Consider the following 19,552-nt stretch of genomic DNA (forward strand, 5'->3'; position numbering starts at 1 on the left):
CACCCATCTAACAAGCTAGCTATAAATAGCTAGCGATAGCTAAACAATTTCCAGCTGATCGTTTTGTGAATAGACCTCGCATTCAGATTTGCACAAAAACGTAAACAAATCGTTAAGACCAATGAGAGTAAAGCTACTGAGTTCTGACGTCATACATACGTGTCCAAATATGGCGTTGCGTTGGCAACCATATTGGATTGTCAATCCCGTGATGTCATCACGTCAACTGGCCATAGCAACTGAAGAAGCTGGGAGTGGGAAGGTGAACGATATGTGAAGGCATCTTGGGAAAACGTACCGTTGGATTCCTTGTAAAATAATCATTATTCATCATGAACGTGGGCTTTGCACTCGTTCTCCTCTGGTCTCTCTCAATAACCAATGGTAAGTACAGTAACTAGCTAGCTTAGCTGTAGAGTTAGATCCCTGTAATGGATAGCTAACGTTACCTTAGGACGGAGTTGGGTTTAGCTAACTTTGTTACTAAGCTAACGTGAGCTAGGCTATATCGTCTTGATTTGTAAGATCTGAGAGCTATTTAAATATTCGATTGTAATGGTGGGTACGTCAGTGGTTGAACCCCGCGTGTTAGCTACATGAATATAGATGTTGACCCCGCTGATAATGTGGATACAATTGTTACGTCTTCACATCCACTGGGTGTGTTCGTAAATTGCAGAACATTGTCAGATTGTCTGTTCATAAATTCAGACCGTTCTGCTCGGACGCTCTGGCCTAGGAGTAGGGTTGATCCGAGTATTCTGACCTTACAACGGCAGGAGAGCACCCAAGCTAACTGGCTAAAGTTAGCTAGCTTGCTAGCTACTTCCAGACATAAGTAAGAGAACACCTCCCTCTGACAATTTCTCGCCCTGGCAGAGCTGGTTGGCTCGTTTCATGTTATCTAGAGCGTTGGTGACTGTGCTGCTGGCAACAATTTAATAACGTTTTTTTGCAGACGATTACGGACACCGGTCATATTAATAAATTAATCAGTTATTGTGAACTCAGGCACACTCAGACGAGAGCGCTCTGAAATTGGAATAGACAGCCAGAGTGAATTTACTTACACACAGATAGGTAGCTGTTGACTCTCCTTTCCGTTACATTACACACAAGTCATTGGACGAGGTAGTCTTCTGTAGGGGAACATTTTGTTAACCGCGACGCTCGGTCTGAACGTTATATATACACGCATCGCGTGGGGTACGGTTTTGCAGGCATAAGGAACTTATATTTCATATCGGCTAGAAATAACTAAAACCAAACTAAATGTTAAAGTGATACTCTTCTTTATATGGTTAAAGTTCCCACACGGCTATATTTCCACGTTACAGCGCTACCTGTGCTAATTAGTTAGCTGTCTGCGTCTCGGAACACCTGTGAGGAAACAGACACGTCGCAAATGTGTATTCACTGAAAAATACTGTCGGCTGCAACTGTGTACCTTTAAAACAGTGTACAGTAAGTGTATATTTTGCGTTTGTGAAATGATTTTGATATGAAAGTAAAGGGAATTGTTTCTAGAACCGTAGCGCAATTTTCAATCGATTCACGTTTAGATGGAGTATTTGGCTGTTTTGTTTTCGAGCAAATTTGCGCTTTAAACAAAACATGTAAGGTCCTTGGACTAAGGAGTAACCAAATATTTGTTTAACTAACCCAAGATGGACCACAGCCTGTCGTTTCCAATGGGAGTAAATTAGTCTGAGTTGGCAGAGCCAAGCACACGCGAGTTAGATCCTATTGGCACGTTCTAGCATGTATTTGCAAACTGGGTTTGGCAGATGCCAGGAGAACGCTCCCTGCCCGAATGCATAGTGCCAACTGTAAAGTTTGGTGGAGGAGGAATAATGAGCTGGGGTTGTTTTTCATGGTTTGGGCTTGGCCCCTTAGTTCCAGTGAAGGGAAATGTTATTGATACAACAAACAATGACATTCTAGATGATTCTGTGTGTCCAACTTTGTGGCAACAGTTTGGGGAAGGCCCATTCCTGTTTCAGTATGATAATGCCCCCGTGCACAAATAGAGTTCCATAAATAAATGGTTTGTCGAGGTCGGTGTGGAAGAACTTGACTGGCCTGCACAGAGCCCTGACCTCAACCCCATCTAACACCTTTGGGATGAATTGGAATGCCGACTGCGAGCCAGGCCTAATCACCCAACATCAGTGCCCGACCTCCCTAATGCTCTTCTGGCTGAATGGAAGCAAGTTCCTGCAGCAATGTTCCAACATCTAGTGGAAAGCCTTCCCAGAAGAGTGGAGGCTGTTATAGCAGCAAAGAGGGGACCAACGCCATATTAATGCCCATGATTTTGGAATGAGATGTTCGACGAGCATGTAGTGTATCTTCTAATTGTTCTCTTTCATGAGGGAGGATATTGAAAGTTCACAGATGTAACAAGTGAAGTTAGACCTATCAATGAATGTTAGTGTTTTTACTGATATCAATTTTGTTTATGAATTATTAAGTGATTAAAATTGTTAAGGGAATTTCTGAAAAAATTGTTAACGGAATTTCTGCAATTGAATTGGCTACAACAGGAAATTATAGTAGTCACAAACCATAGTTCGGTACACAAGTTTAGACAGTAGAGTAAAGAAAAGTAGAGTACAGCACAGTGTACATTAAAGAAAAGTGTAATTCGGTACATTACTGTACAGTACACAGTAGTTCACACAAGTTGAGTATACTATGCTGTACTTTGATGGCCAAACTTGTGAAACATAGATGTCTATGATTGGTCTCGTTTGGATGCATTAAAATAATAGCCAGTGTGTAGAATAATACCCAAATATGCAAAGGAGGATATTGCATATTTATATATTTTGTGTACTTACTGGGCTCTACGAATGCGCTGACCTTTTTTGATAAGGAGCACATTTGTGCCGAAATAAAATAAAAATAGGAGCACACAAACAAAATTAGGAGCACAATGCAAAAATATTTGTGCTAATAATTCTAGAATACTTATAATAATTAGTCATTTAGCAGACGCTCTTATCCAGAGCGACCTACAGGAGCAATTAGGGTTAAGTGCCTTGCTCAAGGGCACATCAACAGATTTTTTTCACCTAGTCGACTCAGGGATTAGAACCAGCGACCTTTCGGTTACTGGCACAATGCTCTTAACCACTAAGCTACCTGCCGCCCAAACAAAACATAATACTTCATTGTGCTCCTAATAAAAAAAATATTTAGTCTCATATGCGAGTAAAATGGTCGCAAGGTAGAGCCCAGCATAGGATGTATCACCATGAAGACAATGACATTCATAGCCATAGTTATGCATTTCTGTGTAGTACAGATCAGGGACCCATGATTTTAAATTCTGTTACCGCAGTTCCGTTACCGGGTGTAAATCCACTATTCTTTCTGCAGACATCGTTGAATTTGAATTCGGAGCAAATATTTCATACTTTTTGGAAAACTTGGAGACCATTAAAAACTAAGGGAGATTTGCATCTGCACAGTTCTTCCAGTAAATGTGTTTTTATAATATTTTCAGTGTACATTGTTAAAAGTAGGCCTTGTGCGTAGAGTTGTATAGCTTGTTAAACTTAAGTCAATGGTTTTTGTTTGTCATACATTTTTTAAAGTGAGTCTCAGCGCAATGCTGTCACCGTGCAATTGCACTGTAGCCTAATGCCTTCTAGTAACATTTAACAGACTTGGAAGAGGTTTGTCCAGGGAAGAGGAAATGAAGTCAGCAGACCCCAGCCTAGCCTGAGGCCCCTGAATCCATGGTTCCAAAGCAGTTTCAGTGCTTCAGTGAAAGTTATGCTGTTCTCCACACTGTAAAATTCCTTATGGTTGAGTCACTTGCTGGATCTTGATGTGTCATACTTCATATTCAATCTACTATCATTTACATTGTAAACAGCAGTTGGGCTGGTTTCGTTGTAGCCAGGCTATTTATAACCTGTGACGATTCAGATACCATGGTTAGCTTTCTGTCACACCCTCAACTCCAACACTGTGGAATCTGTTTCGGAGTGCAAAGGCCAAGTTAGAGGAAATGTCATAAATTGCTCATAACCAGTCATAGTCATGCACAGAACAATTTAGGCAACAGGAATCTTGATCCAGGAGGGGATTGAATGTCTCTACTGTAACCAATAAGCTAGATCTTGACGCCTAGCCACTTAGCTAGCAAGTTAGCAAACCAAATGCATAGCTGGAGCCCTGAGCTGGATATAATTATTTGACACATCTTAGATTTCTTATAGTTATAATTGGTGTAGCAGGCAGCCCCGCAAGGTGGGGGTGCCCCCAAAAAATAGAGACTAATAGTTTGGGTCGGAGGGAAATATTGTGTAACTGTAATCCAGCCCCATGGGTGCACTGTAGCTTAGCAGGTGCACACACACACACACACACACACACACACACACACACACACACACACACACACACACACACACACACACACACACACACACACACACACACACACACACACAGAGCTGTTAGGGGAACTGTTCTAAATTTACTTTTTTTTTCCCACCATCTGATGCAACATCCTGTTGTGGCATTGGGTCTCAGTCAAGCAAGCTCTACAGGGTCTTTCCACAACAGCGGGAGCGGAAAATATTTTTGGTATCTCCTATTGTTCGGGACATCTTCACATAGAAATTACATTGGGAGAAAGAATGTTTGAAATTAAAATTTGTATTACACGCAATTGCCTAGAAAATGATGATGAATGTGGCAATTTATAGGCCCTATTTAGACCTACACATGCACCCTGTAAGACCTTATGATCTGTGAACCGAACATGATCCACATCTTGGTGACATTATACACCATCGTGTTCTCTAAAATATGGAGTCGCCTGTCATGATTCTGAAGTAAAAATGTTTGCTAACATAAAAAATATTAATAGAAGCTACCCTTTTTTTTTGATTTAGTTAATTTTAAGATATATTTTTTGGAACAATATTATAGTCGCGCCGGTTGGCACAACTATAGTAGGCATTGTTTGAAGTTCAATTGTTAAATACAAATCCCCCTACCAATGTCGATGAACATTTTAAAATCAACTTGACTGCGGTACACAACACACTCGTCATGATCCGTCTGGCTGTTACCGAGAACCACTATACCGGATTTTTGACAGGGTCGTTAGTGTTAGGGTCCTCAGACATTTTGTTTTAGACTTCGATCCATTTGGACTAAACAAGTTTGTAGGTGCCACAGTTGTTTTTTTAAATTCACAATTTATCACTCTCACATGTCTGCCCATTAAACTAAGGATGTGCTACCTTTTTGGAGCATTACTAACAATGCTAACGTATTTTTCAGCCCTATCTCAGTTCTACACCGGTCAAGCAACTCAGTTGCTGCGCAATAGTAGCAGCTAGCTAATAGAAGGCTAGCAGCTGTATCTATCTAGCTAACACCAGTTGGATGAGAAGCAAAGGAAGATGGCTAGCTAGGTACACTTCAGACCCCTTGCCCTTTTCGACATTTTGTTACGTTACAGCCTTATTCTAAAATGTATTAAATAGTTTTTTTCACTTATCAATCTACACACAATACCCCATAATGACAAAGCTAAAACTGGTTTTTAGAAATTTTTGCAAATTTATAACAAAAACCCAGGAAATATGAAGTATTCAGATCCGTTACTCAGTGCTTTGTTGAAGCACCTTTGGCAGTGACTACAGCCTTGAGTCGTCTTGGGTATGATGCTACAAGCTTGGCACACCTGTATTTGGGGAGTTTATCCCATTCTTCTCTGCAGATCCTCTCAAGCTCTGTCAGGTTGGATGGGGATCGTCGCTGCACAGCTATTTTCAGGTTTCTCCAGAGATGTTTGATCGGGTTCAAGTCCAGGCTCTGGCTGGGCCACTCAAGGACATTCAGAGACCTGTCCCGAAGCCACTTCTGCGTTGTCTTTGCTGTGTGCTTAGGGTCGTTGTCCTGTTGGAAGGTGACGCTTCGCCCCAGTCTGAGGTCCTGAGTGCTCTGGAGCAGGTTTTCATCAAGGATCTCTCTGTACTTTGCTCCGTTCATCTTTCCCTCGATCCTGACTAGTCTCCCATTCACTGCTGCTGAAAAATATCCCCACAGCATGATGCTGCCACACCATGCTTAACCATCGGGATGGTGCCAGGTTTCTTCCAGACGTGACGCTTGGCATTCAGGCCAAGGACTTCAATCTTGGTTTCATCAGTCCAGAGAATCTTGTTTCTTATGATCTGAGAGTCCTTTAGGTGCCTTTTGGCAAACTCCAAGCGGGCTGTGCCTTTTTTACTGAGTGGCTTCTGACTGGCAAGTCTACCGTAAAGGCCTGATTTTAGTGGAGTGCTGCAGAGATGGTTGTCCTTCTGGAAGGTTCTCCCATCTCCACAGAGGAACTCTAGAGCTCTGTCAGTGACCATGGGGTTCTTGGTCACCTCCCTGACCAAGGCCCTTCTAACCTGATTGCTCAGTTTGGCCGGGTGGTTCCAAACTTTTTCCATTTAAGAATGATCGAGGCCACTGTGTTCTTGGGGACCTTCAATGCTGCAGAATTTTTTTTGGTACCCTTCCCCAGATCTTTGCCTCGACACAATCCTGTCTCGGAGCTCTACGGACAATTCCTTCGACCTCATGGCTTGGTTGTTGCTCTGACATGCACTGTCAACTGTGGCACCATATCTAGACAGGTGTGTGCCTTTCAAAATCATGTCCAATCAATTGAATTTACCACAGGTGGACTCCAATCAAGTTGTAGAAACATCTCAAGGATGATCAATGGAAACAGGATGCACCTGAGCTCAATTTCGAGTCTCATAGCTTAGGGTCTGAATACTTATGTTTTAGAATAAGGCTATAACTAAATAACATGTGGAAAAAGTCAAGGGTTCTGAATACTTTCCGACTGCACTGTATATATTGCTATAGAAGGTTTTTCAAGTTGCTGAAGATGGTCATCTGTGTAAACTGCTATCCTGGACACTTGCGTGTAATCAGAGAACAAACTAATAAGCTATCGAACGTCATCTGCTGCTATAATAGCCAGTTAGATACACCGAACTTTGGGAAAACTGCCACGCTGGTCATTTATAATACGTGCACACGCCAGACAGATGCATCACTGTTAGAGGATCCAGAGCGAAGTCTAGCCCTTACCTTTATGTATTAATTCAGTCTGCTCCCTCATCTGTCAATGACGTTTTGTTCTTGTCATTATAATCCAAATGTGCGCTGACTGATCAACACCGCGTCAAGTTACTTTTCAATGTGTTTCCGAAAACCTGAAGTCGCCATCCACAAGTGGAGAAAAAAAGAAAATAGCAGGGGTGCGGGTTGCACACGAAGCATCCAGGTCAAACAATAACATAATGATCATTCTTTGCTTGCGCGACATGTGCACAGTCAAAACTCCATGCTTGCTAACTTACTTAGCTATGTGATAAAATGAAAGTGTTTTGAACCCATCAACAGTTTTTTTTAAGACCAAAAAAAGTACCAGGCAAGATGACTAAACGTTCAATCAGTACTGAGTGAATGAACAACCGTGCTGTCATCACCAGACGACACTATTTTAAAAATGGGCAAAGTTTATGCATCTGCAACAGGGTTTATAGCGTAACGGTTAGTGTCACCGCCCTGGGATATGAAGGTGTTGGGTTCGCCGACCGGCGGGGATATTTAGACCGTTCCCTTTCGTGTGTTCTCATTTGTCAGGAGACACACAACTTTAAGCTACATAGTCATTTGACAGAGGTAACGAACTATCCATTGTTCAGCACAGTAATTGATAAAACAGGACCATGTTTGGAAACGAGTGGTTCTGAGCTTATGTCAATATTACACAGGTAAGCTCACGGTTACAGAAACCAGGAGTACAGACCGGCTCTATAGACCCCTCTATCAATATGAGTGACTGTGTTGAACATACCACCCCCTGTTGTTATGTTGGGTACCTACTGACCAAAGAAGATGTTATGAAATCTATTTATTTTTCAATTCATGTATTGTTAAAATAAAAGTTTAAAGAAATGCAGGCAGGCACCACATTACTACAAGACAAAACGGCTCACTAAATCAAGCCTGAGGGTGTTTGTAACTATAAAATCAAAGCTTGCTTTCATAAAATAAAAAAAGCTTGAAAAGGTAGTGGAATGGGGTAATGTCTTGGAGTGGGACAAATGCAATACATTACCTTGTATGCGGTACAAATCACATTGTGGGATCACCTCTTCTAAGAGTGTGAATTAGGCTGTTTTTGAGAAGGTTTGAATCCTAAGCAACCTACATACACATTGTCGGAAGTACAATAGACCAACATAGCTACTGTAGTAGGTCACAGCTGTGTGCTGGAAAACCTTGGTAGAGCATGGGTGAAGTACGCATTGAAAATGTGTATTTCAGAGTCTAGACATACTCCATATATGAGAGAACACTGGCTTTAGAATGACACCAATATGTCTGTTATCATGTATGGTTTACAGATCATTAGGGTCTTACAAGAGGTCTAAAATGGCCACGTTCATCATGATTTTCAAAATAATGGTTTGATACAAATGTAAAAAGCCTGTTAAACATCCTTCCTCCCAATGAAGTTCCTATGTGAGAATTGCAAGAACATTCTGAGGTACCAAAAAAGCATTTCTTGCTGGCGTGGAATCTCCCAATAGAAGCGCTGGCTAGCTAGTGAGGTCAATGTCATTGTTGCTAGCCTATGGTTTTTCTCACCACAGGGGTGTGTTTTAGCTTCTTTTGTTCTTCAGAGATCTAAATATCGGATTGATTCCTCTTTCTTTGGAATATTTCATATTGTCCACAGGACATGTGAATTGGTGGTTGGCTGTGAGGTAGTGATGAAATGCATAGCCTAAAGCAGTGGTTCTCAACTGGTTTTGCTTCGTGACCCAAATTGAACCAGGTTGTCTCTGCCGCGACCCAATATTCGCATCGCGAAAAATAATCGGCAAAATAAAAAAAATCTGGGAAACTATTTTTAATGCTATGTTGATAGTAAATGTAGCAATTTATATGACAAGGGAACAACATTCCCACCTCTTTCATTGTCAATAATATACTTTTACCCTTATTCTTGATGAAGAATGTTAATAAACTCACTGGTTTGAGACCAAACAAATCAACCCAAATAGTGCTGCTAATAGCGCTATATTGAAAAAAATTCTTCAGAGATTAAATGATTTCCAAATGTAAATTCATTATCATTTCTACACACGTTCTACCTGGTTTAAGTCGTTTATGTTCAGACTGGAGTATTTATTCACTATTATTTTTACTCGGACACATTGAAAACCTCGACCCACCAGTTGAGAATCGCTGGCCTAAAGTATGCCAATGGTTAGGCTGTTTTAACTTCAAAGTTGCTGCCGAATCAGTTGATTATATCCAACTCCCATCATATAACGTGTAATCAATACGCCACCAAACAGTGAATAACTTTTTAATGACCCCGTCTGCCTGTCTTACTCGCTGTGTTTCAGTGGTTGCAGAGCTGTCTCTACCTCAGAACCTGACTCTGCTCACCCTGAACACACAGTACATACTGGCATGGGACTGGGACCAGACGACCACAGGCAACGCTGTTACCTTCACTGCAGAGTACATAGCGTAAGTCACCAGATGCACTCACAAAACCCCCTCCACCTCTCCTACATATCACATACTATACCGTATTTCACCCCACCCTCCACCCCTCCTACATATCACATACTATACCGTATTTCACCCCCACCCTCCACCCCTCCTACATGTCACATACTATACCGGATTTCACCCCCCCCCCCCCACCCTCCACCCCTCCTACATGTCACATACTATACCGTATTTCACATCCTACACCCAAACAGTGACTTGTCTGTTTATTTTACCACTCTGAGAGTCATAATCTGGTATTAGGCCAAGACTGCCTCTCATCACTGACCCTCTCGCTCTGTCCCCAACAGAAAGTACAAGATGAAGAAGAAGAAGAAGAACTGGAGCCGTGTGTGTGAAGGGACCACACACACCCGCTGTGACCTCACAGGTTCTGATCTGCACTACCTGGGCATGTACATGCTCAGAGTCCGAGCCAGCGCAGGCGGTCTCCACTCACACTGGGTCTACAAAGACTTCTGCCCTGATATAGACGGTGAGAGAAGAATGGGAGAAGGCAGACAGACTTGGGCACAGATGAAAAATAAACTAAATGAGAGAAGATATCAGGAAAATAGACACAGTTTCAAACAGTCACATATTTAGACACCAACCCACACACAGCCAGACACCAACCCACACACAGCCAGACACCAACCCACACACAGCCAGACACCAACCCACACACAGCCAGACACCAACCCACACACAGCCAGACACCAACCCACACACAGCCAGACACCAACCCACACACAGCCAGACACCAACCCACACACAGCCAGACACCAACCCACACACAGCCAGACACCAACCCACACACAGCCAGACACCAACCCACACACACACACGTGTGTTGATTGAGCTTTCAGAAGTTGTGAAGGCACTCAAATCTATTGAAATTAAGAAAGCGTCTGGCCCGGATGAATTGAACCCTTATTTTCTAAACATTGGTGCAGAGATCATTGCTGCCCCTCCCACTCATATATTAAATCTTTAATTGGTGAGTAATACCATTCCAAAAGTCTGGAAAGCAGCCTACGTCACGCCTTTACATAAGAGTGGAGATCCGTCCCAGTTGGATAACTATCGTCCATATCTAAACTGTCTGCACTGGCAAAAGTTTTGGAAAACCTGGTAAACTCACAGTTGAAAGACTTTATAATAACTCAGTTTTATCTCAATTCCAGTCAGGTTTTAGAGCCAATCATAGTACAATTACTGCAGTAAGGTTGTAGGTGATATTCTAGATGCTCAGGACAAGACAAATCACTGTTTCACTTTCTATTGCCTTCGACACTGTTGACCATGCCCTGCTGTTGTATAGTCTAAAAAACCTTGGTTTAAGTGTTGATGCATTGGATTGGTTCCAAAACTACCGTTCTGACAGAACAGTGTGTAGCACAGGAGGGTATGAAATCTGAGTTTCGAAGTCTTACAAAAGGAGTTCCCCAGGGCTCAATTTTAGGTCTGATCCTTTTTACACTGTATATAAATGATATAGGGAAGACGGTTGACTCTGCAAATCTCCATCTGTATGCTGATGACACAATTATTTATTCTAGTGCATCTAATATTGAGAAGGCTTTTCAGGACTTATAGTTTGCTTTTGATGTTATTCAGAGGCAGCTTTTCAAATTGAAACTTGTGCTTAATGCAAGGAAAACAATGTATGGTTTTCTCTTCTCTGAAAGTAAGATTTGCAGATTTGAACTATAAAAGACCAGCAAATCGACAGGGTCAGGCTCACCTCCTTGGGATTTGGTTAGATGAAAAGATTTAAACAGCACATTGAAAACCTGAACAAGAAACTGAAGTTGAAATGTGGTTTATATTTTAGGAACAAATCTTGCTTTTCAATGTCAGTCAGAAAGGATCTTGTTCAAAGCACTTTGGTATTGGTGCTGGGTTATGGTTATATTGTCTATATGCAGGCCTCAGCAAGTACCTTAACTCTGGACACGGTGTATCATGGGGCTTTAAGGTTTATTACAAATGCTACATCACTTGCTATGGTGCAATGGACCAGGAGGCTAAAGCACTGGGACACTTTTGTGTACAAAGCATTGATAGACTTCCTTTTGTATCTCGGTTCCTTACTGACCAGATCAGTCACTCAATACAGTCTTTGTTCACAGTCGCTGCTGTCCTTGTCTGTTCCTAAGGCTAGAACAGATGGGGAAGCAATATCTTTCCCATAATGCCCCATCATCCTGGAATATGCTTCAAAAGATATTAAAGTTAGAGGAGTTGCCTGTATTTAAGACTCTGAGCGACGACACTGTTTGTGACAGCTGCAGTTGTTTCTAATCTTCAAATGTATCTGGAACTTGTGACACTTTGTCTTTTGTGTGTATTTAGTATTTTTCTGTAGTATTTTCTGTACACGCTGCTATTCGAATACTCATACTAACCGCACTAACTGTACTATCTGTGACGTAAATTGAGTATGTGGTATGCTTATTGGTCATAGTATGGATATAGTTAGTGTGCCAAAAGGGCCCGGGTGTCGTACTAAATTAGTCAAAATACGAAGTATACAAGCAGTGGACGCTATTTCCGTGCTTTTAGGGCCCATAATGCAATTCTTCAGAAAATGGGCGTGGCTTCACAACGTTTTCAGATTTGAAGTAAATGGCGGAAAATATGCAGATGAAGTCCGACGAGAGCGGTACAAATTCATTGCTTTAACTAATTATGACAAATGTTAAGAAAATGTTGAGCAATGTAATAAAGTAATGACTTTTCAAATAAGTTACAGTGAGGGGAAAAAAGTATTTGATCCCCTGCTGATTTTGTACGTTTGCCCACTGACAAAGAAATGATCAGTCTATAATTTTAATGGTATGTTTATTTGAACAGTGAGAGACAGAATAACAACAAATAAATCCAGAAAAACGCATGTAAAAAATCTTAGCAATTGATTTGCATTTTAATGAGGGAAATAAGTATTTGACACCCTCTCAATCAGAAAGATTTCTGGCTCCCAGGTGTCTTTTATACAGGTAACGAGCTGAGATTAGGAGCACACTCTTAAAGGGAGTGCTCCTAATCTCAGCTTGTTACCTTTATAAAAGACACCTGTCCAAAGAAGCAATCAATCAATCAGATTCCAAACTCTCCACCATGGCCAAGACCAAAGAGCTCTCCAAGGATGTCAGGGACACGATTGTAGACCTACACAAGGCTGGAATGGGCTACAAGACCATCGCCAAGCAGCTTGGTGAGAAGGTGACAACAGTTGGTGTGATTATTCGCAAATGGAAGAAACACAAAAGACCTGTCAATCTCCCTCGGCCTGGGGCTCCATGCAAGCTCTCACCTCGTGGAGTTGAAATGATCATGAGAACGGTGAGGAGTCAGCCCAGAACTACACGGGAGGATCTTGTCAATGATTTCAAGGCAGCTGGGACCATAGTCACCAACACACTACGCCGTGAAGGACTGAAATCCTGCAGCTTTTGTGTTTTTTGTATTTTTCTGTAATATTTTATGTACACGCTGCTATTTCCCTGTTTTGCCTTCTTGCCAGGTCGCCCTCGCAAAATAGGTTTTTAACCTAAATTGGTCTTAAATAAAGGTTAAATAACATTTAAATAAAACACGCACAGCCACACACACACACCGGCACGCACAGCCACACGCCAACACACAGCCACACACCAACACACACAACTAGCACAGATAGACAAACTGTCATTCACCAATAATCATTCCCTGTACTCTGGAGTTGGCTGTATTGCAACTAGTGATGATTAGTGAGTTTATTTTGGTCTTATCTGTTGTTCCCCGTCTAGCTTCATTGGGCCCACCATCCAGGGTGGAGCTGGCTCCTGTGGGGAACCTGCTGGACGTGACAATCTCTGACCCCCTGACCAGCACCCAGGGCTCCATGAAGGATCATATCCCCTCCCTGTATTACCACATCCTGTACTGGAGCCGCTCTGATGACCCTCAGGTACTGGCTCAGCCTTCTGCCTTTTTCTATGGCCCCTAAAGACACCTGGGCCTCCCCTCAGTAACCCTGTGACTGCTATAACCTGGGCCTCCCCTCAGTAACCCTGTGACTGCTATAACCTGGGCCTCCCCTCAGTAACCCTGTGACTGCTATAACCTGGGCCTCCCCTCAGTAACCCTGTGACTGCTATAACCTGGGCCTCCCCTCAGTAACCCTGTGACTGCTATAACCTGGGCCTCCCCTCAGTAACCCTGTGACTGCTATAACCTGGGCCTCCCCTCAGCAACCCTGTGACTGCTATAACCTGGGCCTCCCCTCAGTAACCCTGTGACTGCTATAACCTGGGCCTCCCCTCAGTAACCCTGTGACTGCTATAACCTGGGCCTCCCCTCAGTAACCCTGTGACTGCTATAACCTGGGCCTCCCCTCAGTAACCCTGTGACTGCTATAACCTGGGCCTCCCCTCAGTAACCCTGTGACTGCTATAACCTGGGCCTCCCCTCAGTAACCCTGTGACTGCTATAACCTGGGCCTCCCCTCAGTAACCATGTGACTGCTGTAACCTGGGCCTCCCCTCAGTAACCCTGTGACTGCTATAACCTGGGCCTCCCCTCAGTAACCCTGTGACTGCTATAACCTGGGCCTCCCCTCAGTAACCCTGTGACTGCTATAACCTGGGCCTCCCCTCAGTAACCCTGTGACTGCTATAACCTGGGCCTCCCCTCAGTAACCCTGTGACTGCTATAACCTGGGCCTCCCCTCAGTAACCCTGTGACTGCTATAACCTGGGCCTCCCCTCAGTAACCCAGAAGCTACAACAACATGGTGTAACACTCTAAACCACCAACTTAAAGATAGAACACACCTGTGTTCCTAATGTGGTTTTCTATGCAGGAAACTGGTTGGTGGGTTGTATTCTGAAAGGTTTTAAAGTGTTCCAAATCAGGCCAGGGCATTCAGATGGAATGCAAATGTTCTCTGGAACTTCTCCAGGTGAAACAATCTCAATAGCCATGCTGCTGTGTCCCTGTGTTACACCAGACCAGATAGATATGATTTCTCTGTAATCCACAGGTATCCCCAACCGTTCCACTTTTGTGACGTATTCAGTACTACCACAGATGATTCAACTTATAAAGGGCTTGATGATTAGTTCACCAATGGAATCCGATGTGCTAGTACTGGAATAGGTGAAATGAGTGGAACGGCAGGGGGTAGTCCAAGACAGGGCAGTGTATCCCAAACCGCTCTGATTATAACATGTTGTTATTGTATGATCAGGGTCTGAATCCTAAAGTGGAGGTCTCTAGCGAAAACCTGGTGACTCTGCCTGAGCTGGAGGCCTGGACGTGGTACTGTGTCATGGTCCAGTCTCGCTATGACTACTACAACAAGACTAGTGGCTACACGGCACCACAGTGCATGCAGACGGAGGGTAGGAATGAACACTTCACACTAAACACTTGGAGATGTGCTTGATGTGTGTGTAACCTACCTGTATCAGTGTGAGTAAGTATAATGTGTGTGTAGAGATGCCAGAGAGAGAATGTTTGTGTTTTACAGGAGTATTTACACAATAAGGACACTGTAAAGTGTGACTGTGTGTCCTCGTCCTCAGGTGACACCCCGTACTGGCAGATCTTCCTGTACTTCCTGGTCTCCATGGTGGTGTGTTTCCTGTTCGTGTTGCTTCCCTCCTACGCTGCCTTCAGGTTCTACAGAGTCCTCAAATACGCCTTCTACCCCTCCATCCAGCTGCCTGCACACATCCAGGAGGTAGGCTTCATAGCCGCTTGCACAACAGTAATATCCGGTGTACCATCCATCCTCTCTGTTGGTGGGTGTGTGTCCTAAGGGTGGTTGGGATTAAGCAATAGACAATTAAGTTACCTTCTTTCTCTCTCACCACCTCTCCCTCCCACCTTCTCTTCCCCTCCCCCAGTACCTCTGTGACTCCTCTCCCGGCTCCGACATGCCCCGCCTCCTCACTGCTAAGGCAGAGCTGTGCTGTGATAAGCTGACCATCTGTCCTGAGGTGGTGCAGCTGTAGATACACGTCCCTCCTCCCCTAACAGCGCCCCCCTCAGAGCTGGAGCAGGACAGCGGCAGGCACAGCCGCCAGGGCAGCGGAGACTCTGGGGTCTACTCCACAGAGGGAGGTTCCGCCCAGCAGGGTCGTAGTGGTGGGGAGTCAATCAGAGAGACCAGGAAGTGGACTCCTGGCAGACACTGGAGCAGGTCAAGATGGAGGAGATTGGGAGAGAGTCGACTGACGAAAGAGTTCTGGACGAGGGGGTTGTGGATGTGGGCGTCTGAGGAGAAATGGAGAGAGACCAGATCTGGGTGGATAGACTGTCAATGACGGTTGGAGATTTGTAATGGGGAAAGGAGAAGGGTCTCACAGAATGTTCTCTCAAGTCTCCCAGTCTTGCTGCCTCTCCTCAAAGAACACTGTGAAGATGAAGTCTCTCAGAGCCAAAGACACATCGTCACCTGTCCAACCTACCTTAAAGGAAAAATCCACTAAAGTCCCAACATGTTTTCCATGTCAAGTTTTCAAGATATTGGACTTTCAAGAAGCAAAGTGTAACTTGCCACATGATGATGATGAATCATATGATGCAAAACGCATCATCATCATCAGCCTTGTAGTTGCCGTTCCAAGCGGTGATGCAGCCAGTCAAGAGGCTCTCAATGGTGCAGCTGTAGAACAGCCTCCTGAGGGGTCGAGGCTCTGTCATGCCCTCTTCACAACTGTGTGGGTGTGTATGGACCATGTTAATTCCTTAGTGATTTGGACACCGAGGAACTTGAAGCTCTCGACCTGCTTCGCTACCGCCCCATTGATGTGGATGGGGGCGTGTTTGCCCCTCCGTTTCCTCTAGTCTGCGATCAGCTCCTGTGTCTTGCTGACGTTGAGGGAGAGGTTGTTGTCCTGGCAACACACTGCCAGGTCTCTGACCTCCACCCTATAGGCTGCCGGATCGTCGTCGGTGATAAGTCCTACCACCGTCGTGTCGTCAGCAAACTTGATGATGGTGTTGGAGTCGTGCTCGGCCACGCAGTCATGGGTGAACAGGGAGTACAGGAGGGGACTATGGACCCCCCTGAGGGGCCCCCGTGTTGCTGGTCAGCGTGGTGGATATGTTGTTGCCTACCCTTACTGCCTGGGGGTGGCCCGTCAGAAAGTTCCGGATCCAGTCGCAAAGGGAGGTGTTCAGTCCCAGGGTCCTGAGCTTGGTGATGAGCTTCGAGGGGACTATGGTGTTGAACGCTGAGCTGTAGTCAATGAACAGCATTCTAACATACAGTTGAAGTCGGAAGTTTACATACACTTCGGTTGGAGTCATTAAAACTAGTTTTTCAACCACTCCACAAATGTCTTGTTAACAAACTATAGTTTTGGCAAGTCGGTTAGGACATCTACTTTGTGCATGACACAAGTAATTTTTCCAACAATTGTTTACAGACAGATTATTTAACTTATAATTCACTGTATCACAATTCCAGTGGGTCAGAAGTTTACATACACTAAGTTGACTGTGCCTTTAAACAGCTTGGAAAATTCCAGAAAATGATGTCATGGCTTTAGAAGCTTCTGATGGGCTAATTGACATAATTTGAGTCAATTGGAGGTGTACCTGTGGATGTATTTCAAGGCCTACCTTCAAACTCCGTGCCTCTTTGCTTGACATCATGGGAAAATCAAAAGAAATCAGCCAAGACCTCAGAAAACAAATTGTAGACCTCCACAAGTTTGCTTCATCCTTGGGATCAATCTGTACAAACAATAGTACGTCAGTATAAACACCAATGGACCACTCGGCAATCATACCGCTCAGGAAGGAGACGCGTTCTGTCTCCTAGAGATTAATGTACTTTTGTGCGAAAAGTGCAAATCAATCCCAGAACAACAGCAAAGGACCTTGTGAAGATGCTGGAGGAAACAGGTACAAAGGTATCTATATCCACAGTAAAACAAGTCCTATATTGACATAACCTGAAAGGCCGCTCAGCAAGGAAGAAGCAACTGCTCCAAAACCGCCATAAAAAAGCCAGACTACGGTTTGCAACTGCACATGTGGACAAAGATCATACTTTTTGGAGAAATGTCCCCTGGTCTGATGAAACAAAAATAGAACTGTTTGGCCATAATGACCATCGTTATGTTTGGAGGAAAAAGGGGGTAGCTTGCAAGCCAAAGAACACCATCCCAACCGTGAAGCACGGGGGTGGCAGCATCATGCTGTGGGGGTGCTTTGCTGCAGGAGGGACTGGTGCACTTCACAAAATAGATGGCATCATGAGGAAGGAAAATGATGTGGATATATTGAAGCAACATCTCTAGACATCAGTCAGGAAGTTAAAGCTTGGGTCTTCCAAATGGACAATGACCCCAAGCATACTTCCAAAGTTGTGGCAAAATGGCTTAAGGACAACAAACTCAAGGTATTGGAGTGGCCATCACAAATTCCTGACCTCAATCCTATAGAAAATGTGTGGGCAGAACTGAAAAAGCGTGTGCGAGCAAGGAGGCCTACAAACCTGACTCAGTTACACCAGCTCTGTCAGGAGGAATGGGCCAAAATTCACCCAACTTATTGTGGGAAGCTTGTGGAAGGCTACCTGAAATGTTTGACCCAAGTTAAACAATTTAAAGGCAATGCTACCAAATACAAATTGAGAGTATGTAAACTTCTGACCCACTGGGAATGTGATTGAAAGAAATAAAAGCTGAAATAAATCATTCTCTCTACAATTATTCTGACATTTCACATTCTTAAAATAAAGTCGTGATCCTAACTGACCTAAGACAGGGATTTTTTTACTAGGATTAAATGTCAGGAATTGTGGAAAACTGAGTTTAAATGTATTTGGCTAAGGTGTATGTAAACTTCCGACTTCAACTGTAGGTATTCCTTTTGTCCAGGTGGGTGAGGGCAGTATGGAGTGCAAAAGAGATTGCATGAGCTGTTGGGGCGGTATGCGAATTGGAGTGGGTCCAGGGTGTCTGGGATGATGGTGTTGATGTGAGCCATGACCAACCTTTCAAAGCATTTCATGGCTATAGATGTGAGTGCTATGGGGCGATTTGCCTGCTGGTCAGCGCATACTCCGAGTACGCGGCCTGGTATTCCATCTGGCCCACCGGCCTTGCGAATGTTAACCTGTTTGAAGGTCTTACTCACATCAGCTACGGAGAGCGAGATCGTACAGTCATCCGGAACAGCTGGGGCTCTCATGCATGGTTCAATGTTGCTTTCCTCGAAGTGAGCATAAATGGCATTTAGCTTATTTAGTAGGCTCACGTCGCTGGGCAGGTCGCGGCTGGATTTCCCTTTGTAATCCGTGGTGGTTTGCGAAACCTACCACATCTAACGAGTGTGCCTGTTGTTTTTTTATGTTACTTTTAAAAACATTAATTAGTTTGTCCTCGTATGATTCTTATAGAATCTGAAATCAAGAATTTGACCTCCTCTTTGTTTTGAAAGGTGCTTTGGTCCAACTGTTACTGGTTGGACCCCTGAGTCTTAAACAAGAACTGAATCCCTGAAGGTCTACGTTTATTGATGTCGCTCTTCCTCTTTCTGATGGTTTGTTCTGAGGTGAAACTCCCCTGCGGAACAATTTCCTCCTAGAGGTTTTTCACTATAAATACAACATCATTTTGTCCAAGTTAAACAAGAGGAAATGATCAGCATCATTTGGATAAAAGTTACATAAAATGCATCCAACAAAACCATACCTTGCATCTGTCAACGCCTCAGAACCACAGCCAATGCAAATGTTTATTGCCTATGCCTCATCATACCTAGCTGAAGTCTGACGCAGCATTATAGTTACCTACTGTAAGTTAAAGTTGTCCTGGTGAATAGTGTGAAGAGAAAAAAAGTGCCATTTATATCGTTGGGCATACTGTACAATACTGAACATGCTGTAAACTATTGCTTCCAAATGGAGTTGTATTCATATTAAAGAAATGATCTC

The 19,552-nt window shown here is 43.7% G+C and overlaps 1 pseudogene across 1 annotated transcript; it reads left to right on the forward strand.

The window, feature by feature from the left end:
- The first annotated feature begins 254 nt into the window (after window positions 1-254).
- On the forward strand, window positions 255-15,880 carry LOC311144157 (interferon alpha/beta receptor 1a-like; annotated as a pseudogene). Its single transcript, XR_014615564.1, has 7 exons — window positions 255-384; window positions 9,459-9,585; window positions 9,921-10,105; window positions 13,404-13,564; window positions 14,846-14,999; window positions 15,183-15,340; window positions 15,507-15,880. The product of XR_014615564.1 is annotated as an interferon alpha/beta receptor 1a-like (transcript).
- The last annotated feature ends 3,672 nt before the right edge of the window (window positions 15,881-19,552 follow it).

Source organism: Coregonus lavaretus (assembly GCF_964263955.1).
Source record: "Coregonus lavaretus genome assembly, chromosome: 16".
NCBI lineage: Eukaryota > Metazoa > Chordata > Actinopteri > Salmoniformes > Salmonidae > Coregonus > Coregonus lavaretus.